Here is a 7,899-nt window from a genome sequence, read left to right as displayed (position 1 = left end):
TCGATGTCAGAGCTGTGGTAGTGTCTTCCCTGGTGGAGGATTGCTTCCAGGTGTTGTTATAAAAAACCTTGGATGTTTCGCAGATAGCTTCCCTGGTTCAGGGGTGAATGGAGGATGCCCATTCTTCTGAGGCCTGTGCTAGGGCATTATATCAATGTTCAGGGTGTAAGGTCCCATTGCACTACAAGATATGTGTGTTCCAATCTCTATTAGATAAGTACTTATTTGTATGTATAGTATTTTCCCATTTTAATGTGCCTATACAAACCAGGAACAATACCACGTGGCGTTATCAGCGCATATGGGGGCCATAAGAACAAGTCCAACAATCCCCATGACATGGTCAATCATAAGCATTAAACTGAGGGACTCTTCCACCAAAATTCCTTATTGAACAGCTCACAAAGAGAAGACAAGATAAACAGTGGGTAGAATCATCACGGTAAAAGAATATTTAGAGTTATAGCTGTTAAAGAAAATACACATAAAATATTCAAAAGACATATGGGTTCATTTTGTCTTTTGAAATAGTTTGGGGTTGTTAAATCCAATGCATGACTCTGGTCTGTGATTAGAACTGTGTAGTACTGAAGTTAAAAAGGGTAAATGTGAGGTATTGATGATTGGGGGTGGGAGAGTTAAGGAGTAATAATGAGCTTTGTAGGGGTGTGCGAAAGGGCAGAATCTGTTGGGGCAGGAGGTCGGTCTTGGTGCCTAACAAATTAAAGAACTGAGGGTAAAGAGGGTTAATTAAGGGGAAGATAACGAATCCGGATTGGGAGATGAGGGAGTAGAAGGGGCTCTGTGTGGAGGAGGGGAAATATATCAGAGGGGATATATACATTGTATAGATGAATTGTTTATGGATTAGGCTTGGTAGACAGAGAGGACCACTGTATAGGAAGTCACGTCTACATATACACTGATTTTAGAGACCTATTTGAATATTATCCTCCAAATCTAGGGAATTCCATTTTTTCCCTCTAAAAACAGTCAAGAATTAAGAATATTTTGGGGTGTTGTTAAATGCGCCTGCGCGCTTTTGAAAATGAATAATAGTAAGAAGAGAACTGAATGGGGTCCAGTCTGGGGTGGGGGGGATCTCAGTCCCCTGGACTAAGTGGTCAGCCCAGGGCACTCCCCCTTTTTAATTGCTGTTTTATAACTTTAGATAAATGGCAGAGAATGCTATTTCTAGTTTTGCATGGTATTTATATGGTATTTATAGGATGGTTCTTACGGCTATTCCAAGGATCCTGGCCCAGTACTTGGAAGTTGCTTCTGGTAGTACTCAGGGAAATTTGGTTCTAGAAACCAGGGATATAGTATACAAAGTATGTGCTCCAACCATTTGAGCTACCTTCCAATCCCCATAGTTCAGGTAAAAAAATTTTTTTTAACAGAACATAGTTATGTTTCAGTATACAAATTCTGAATGAAAACATTCAGCATGAAACAGCATGCAAAAATTATGGCAAAATTTATGGTATTTTATTTGCAATGCATGACAAATGGTAACTATCCTTCATTGACTATAAATAAACTCAGTAACCATAACTAAGAGACTAAGAGAAAATGAGAAATAGGGAAAATGCAGAAAAATGAAGAAAAAAGGACGAGTAATTAAGGATATATAATGATGACTAGTTGAGAATAGAAAAGCTTTTTTTGGGTAATATCACATTGTCAAATATTAAAATTACTAGTATCTATAGTTTCAGGAAACAATACTTTCATTGTCAAAAGACATTAGAATGGAGGAACAGTTCAAGGGGTTGAGCAAATGCATTTGTTTGCAGGAGACCTACCTTTAATTTTCAGGACTGCCTGCCTGGTCCCTGGAGCATCTCCTGTAGTGACATTTGATCTTAGAGTGGGGAGTAGCCTCCAGCACCTTTAGGCATGGTCCCAAAACAAACAAAAAAAAAAAGAGCCCGAGAGATGGCATGGAGGTAAGGTATTTGCCTTGCATGCAGAAGGATAGAGGTTCGGATCCCGGCATCCCATATGGTCTCCAGAGCCTGCCAGGAGCGATTTCTGAGCATAGAGCCAGGAGTAACCCCTGATCACTGCAGGGTGTGACCCAAAACAAACAAACAAAAATCGGACTAGGATACAAGATTTATCTCTACAATTGAGGGAAATCTGTATATATTTAAGATATAAGATTTAAGTAAACTTAATTCAAATAGTTCATTTCATTGTAATTACATCAATAAATAAGTGAGATAGTTTTGAAATAATGTATTTACTGCATAAAATATTTGCTGTTAATATATGGAAGCAAAAATATATTTTGAAAAATCTATTTGATAAACACACTGAATAAAATCAGTACAGGATAAAGCAATAGTATAAAGTGGGTAGGGTACTTGCCTTGAACACTATTGACATGGGTTTGATCTTTGGCATTGCATATTGTCTCCTGAACGCTGCCTGTAGTGATATCTGAAATACAGAGCCAGGAGTAAATCCTGAGTATTATGAGATGTGGCCCCAAACCAAAAATAAACCAATAAAAAATATCCACAAAGTTCTTTTAATTTTAGTTTTCTAAGAGATCTCTGCCATTTTTCATAAAGGCTAATAAAAATTTCGTTCCCAAAATGGTGTGCCTGAGTTCTTTTTTTATCCATATCTTCATCAACTGTGTTTTGAATCTCTTTGATATAGACCATTCTCAGAGGGGTGAGATATTATTGTGATTTTGATGTGAATTTCCTCTTAAAATTTTTTTTATGATTCTTGGACAATGTATGTATCTTCTTTGGTTGTCGTGTGTGTGTGTGTGTGTGTGTGTGTGTGTGTGTGTGTGTGTGTGTGTGTGTGTGTGTGTGATGCTCCTGGCTGTGCTCTGGACTTACTTCTAGCTCTGCTCCAGGATCATTCCTGGAAGGATTCAGGTAACCATATGGGGTGTAGCAGATTGAACACAGATATGCAAGGCATGTGCCTTACCCACTATAAGCCTGTTACTTTTTTTTACTTAGTTTATTTAAAGAGGATGTATCACATAGTTGACATAGTTGAACAGAATACATTTGTTTAAAAAAAAAGAAAGAGAAGGAATAAAAACAAGTGATAAGAAAATTTGTGGAAAATGCACATTAAGTGACTTTAGCTACAATTTGGTTTGATCCTATGGGGATGATAGTATTCAACAAAAATGAAGTTGTCACATAGCTGCACAGTTCAAGAATTCAAATCACTAAAGATGATACTACAGAGTTTGTGGGATGTATTTTGGGCTGCCAGGTCTTCTGGAAGTACAAAAAGGCCGGGTGGGGAGTGCTTACACTCACTCCAAAAAAGTCCTGGTGATATCAATCCAAATACTGGTGTACCTGGAGTCAGTTTGGTGTCTGCAGAGTCATAGGAGTGGTGAATCATGGTCATAGGCAAAAATGTGATTATAGATGATGGATTTAGCAGGAATGGCTTCTGCAACACAATGACATGGTCCATGCTCTCCTCCTGAGATGTCAGCTTTCAGCTGCATTGTCTCTGTCAATCTTTAAGAATTAGATTACTTGATTATTTTGTTGTTGAGTTGGATGACTGCTAGTGGATGATATTAACTCTTGGTTAGCGATATAAGGTACAATTATCTTCTCCAAGTTTCTATTTTGCCTTTTTGTTTTGTGTTCTTTCTTTCACTATGTAAAAGATTTTTAAACTTGATGTAGCTCCATTTGTTTGTACTTAATTTTATCCCCCTCACCAATGGAGACAAGTCTTCAGATATTTCTGATGTAAAGTCCTATCACCTATTTTCTGTGTATGTCATTGTTTCAGATCTAATATCCACGACTTTAAACCATTTTGAGTTAAATTTTATGAACGCCATTAAAAAGTGGCCATTGCCATTTTTCAAAACTTTTCAGTTCCCTGAAGGAGTGGGGATAGGGATGGGTTGGGGTAGGAAGGAAGGGACAGTCAGGTCAGCTACCACAGATCTAAAGCATCCAGTTTATTTGTCTCTCAACTCAATTTCTTCCAGCAATAGTCTGCTGGAGGTTCATTGAAGTTATGAATGATAACATCTAGTCTCTAAACTCCCAAAGCAGGATCAGACCTGCCAAAAACACTGGTGGCCTGTACACATCATGCCAAGAATTCTTTTCTCATCCCATCTTCTCCAGTGCTGTATTGCAGTCACCATCATCCAGATATATGAATGGAATTGTATCTCAGGCAAACTCAGCTGCAAGCTGGATGATTTTCTGTTGTTTATAGTTGATTCCTGGTTGTGTTTCAGTAGGGAACTTTATTTGCCACTGTGTATTTCATTTCTCTGGAAGTGTGAGTACTCTTGAAATGTCAGTAATTTATTTAAATTCTCTTAGGTGTTTTAATGTTGTTATTAACCCATGTAGCTAGATGCATATCAATTTACTTTTTAATTAGTTAATTTTTGCATAGAAAGTTTCAACACAATATGAACAATCAGAAGATTTATTCAAGTTTTATGGCTATATTCATATTTGCTTTTTAGCTATGCCTTTTAATTTCTTCTTTTTGTTTTTGGGCCACAACTGACTATGCTCGGGTCTTATTGTTGACTCTGCACTTAGAAATTAGTCCTTGCAGTACTTGGGAGGCCATCTGGGATGCTAGGTATTGAACCTGGGTTGGGCACAGACAAGGCAATTGCACAACATGCTAAACTATCTTCCTATTCCTATACTTCTTAGTTTCTTAGTACTTTATTCATCTGTGATATGGGAAGACCACTATTTAAAAAATAGTATGTTGGGGGGGACATCAGGGAAAAATAGTATATTTTAAATTAATAGTATCCCATTCTAAAGGACTATATATATGATGAGTAATGGAAAAAATGGTCACTGTTAATTTTATTAAGATAACTATAAGGTGATCCTTACCTCTTTTAGCCCATTGTTTTTGACAGTTATTCATTTTCTTTAGTCTCAAGATCCATTTCATTCCAAATACACTAATCTGGTCACACTAAGCCTAACCACACTAAGCCTAAGAGTCTTGTGTTTTAGGTCTTCATGGCTGTTTGCAGTATTATGTGACCCAAGAGTGTAGCATTTTTCTTGCTTATTCAGGCACTAAAAGTGCAAATATTAACCCAGTTTTTATTCCACCAGAAAAATACCTTTCCTGCTTTCACTGAGAATTGGGATTTAAACACATTAACAGCAATTAGTACTTGAGCCAAGAATTCAGGTTTTGATAAAAACTATGGTTGACATTTGCTCCTGGAAGAGAGAGTGAAAAATGGTCCATAAAGTTTCTATTAACTTCAAAAGTAGCAACATCTGCTCCAATCCACAAAGCTTCAGTGTCTACCATGGAAGAGAGTGCTCTGGTCAAGCTAAGAATCCAAACCACAGTCAAGTTCACAGTCTTTCTAGCTTGGTTTTAAAAAATCAGAGGAGTAATGCAAAAAAAAATATTTTTCTAGTAAAATTCCTGGAGAAGTTTTAAAAGAAAATACAATGTGACAAGATTTATGCTTTAGATTGAGGAAATTTATAATCGTAGCCTCCTGAAAGAAGAGTTGCCAAAGGCATTTATAACACAAATGTTATTCTAATTTCTCTTCTTCCTACCCCTCCTGTGTGTGTTTTATCTTTACAAAAATATTTGCACAAATTCAGCTTTCAAATCATCTATAGCTCTTTAGGACTGTTTGCTGACAGTTCAGCTTAGAAATTCTATAGTTCTTTAAGACTGTTTATAAAAATAATACTTTCTCTTCAAGTAATTGTGATTTTTCTCAGTTACATAGTTTCTCCCTAAAATTTGGGGGAATTCCAGGCCATTTTGCAATTAGTTAGAGAATATATTTCCTTATTTTTATTAATTTTATGTAAAGTAGGATTTAACAGTGGAGCATTCATTGACACTGACTTCAATTTATTCTGATGAAACTGACTGACATCTGTGTGTGCTGTTCATCAGTCATAATTTAAACCATTCTTAATTACATTAAATGTAAATTAAGACATTCAATTTCAGCCATTATTTTTCATAAAACACTGTGAACTGAGTTTTAGTGGGTCATGAGATCTTACATTCAAGATAAATAGGGTAAATTCAAAACTTACCATTGATGTTCATATTTCACCCTTTGTCGACTATTTCTTTAGTTGCTTACTGGATTGGAACAATTAATTTGCTCTCTGAAGAGATGGATGGGTAATGAAGATACAGCTGAAGTTTTTAACAAATGATTTTATCATTTTTGGGGCTTGCTTCTCTTTGAAATATATGATTTTAAGCAATCCTTTTACATCATGTGATAATTTGAATTAAAAATGCTTGAATATTGTAATTTGGAATTCATACCATTAAGTTCTTGGTTTTAAAATTTTTAAGATTATATTTTATTTAAAAATAACATGGCTATGTTTATTTATAATTTTAGTTCTGCAGATTGAACATACTAATATGAAAGTAGCTATACTTGTGATATATACTATTTTGCCCATTAAAATAAAATATAATCCCCTCTGGGCATAATAATAATAATAATAAGTAATAAAATAGTAATAAGAGCTTTTGTCTTGCACACACTGATCCAAGTTCAATCCCCAGCTTCCCATATGGTTCCCCCAAGCACATCAGGAGTAACCCCAGATGCTGGTGCCAGGAACAACCCCTTAGCACCACAAGGTGTGGCCTCAAAACAAACATACAAAAACCAACAAGCTAAAAACCAAAAAAATAAACACGACCCTCCCCCCAAAAAACCCAATCTTCCCTCATTCGTTCTTAATATGTGTTTTCCAAATAATTTATTCTGGTGACAATTGATAAATAAATATCTTCAATATCTACAATTCCTCCTGGTGAATGAGATATTAATTTTGGTTATATAATCATCTAAATAATAGTGATGATTAATAGTAAATATATGTTTGTTTTGTTTTGTTTTTTAAAGAAAATATATGTGGGGCCGGAGAGGTGGCACTAGAAGTAAGGCGTCTGCCTTGCAAACGCTAGACTGCGGTTTGATCCTCCAGCATCCCATATGGTGCCCCAAGCCAGGGGCGATTTCTGAGTGCATAGCCAGGAGTGACCCCTGAGTGTCAAAACGGATGTGGCCCAAAAAACAAAAACAAACAAACAAAAGAAAATATATGAATCACCCCTAAAGAAACATTCAAATTGTACAGCTGATGATAGAGAGAAAATTATGTTGGTTTTTTTTTTTTTTTTTTGGTTTGTTTATTTTTGGGCCACACCTGGTGACGCTCACGGATTATTCCTGGCTATGCACTCAGAAATTGCTTCTGGCTTGGGGGACCATATAAGACGCCGGGGGATTGAACCCCGGGCAGTCCTGGGGGTCAGCCTCGTTCAAGGCAAACACCATACCACTGAGCTATTGCTCAGGTCCCTGAAAACCATGCAGTCAACATAAATTTTAAAAAAAAATGAAATAATAAGTAGCTGTAATTTAAGTTATATTTGGCTAGATTTTTGTTGCTTGTTTGTATCTAATTTTCTTCCTCTTGCTTTATTTTGACTACATGGATATAGTTTTTGGATGGCAATTGTCTCGTTTAAAAAACCTTGTAGATAAATACTAGACTGCTTTGAGAAATAAATGAAATTTCTAAGCCCTTCTGGATGTTATAATCCTGTATTTTTCGAGGTTTATCCTGTTCTGTGCAATTCCCCAGGGGATGTAGATTTCTTTAAGAGGATTTCCTTAAGAGGAATCCCTCTTCTACTTACCCCAGTTCAAGGTGAGAGATTTCTTTCAAGAGAAAAGTAGCAAGAACTTTGTTATGTCATTAAACTCCTTTGCTCTCCAAATAAAAGTTGGTCAATAAAGAGAAGGAAACTGTCACACTTGCCTTAGTTACTCATGTAGTAAAATTTTATATGACTATTATATATGACATTTACATTCCCATG

Source organism: Suncus etruscus, chromosome 2 (genome assembly GCF_024139225.1).
Source record: "Suncus etruscus isolate mSunEtr1 chromosome 2, mSunEtr1.pri.cur, whole genome shotgun sequence".
Lineage (NCBI taxonomy): Eukaryota > Metazoa > Chordata > Mammalia > Eulipotyphla > Soricidae > Suncus > Suncus etruscus.
The sequence above is the reverse complement of the archived record's forward strand: the minus strand, read 5'-3'. Positions refer to the sequence as shown.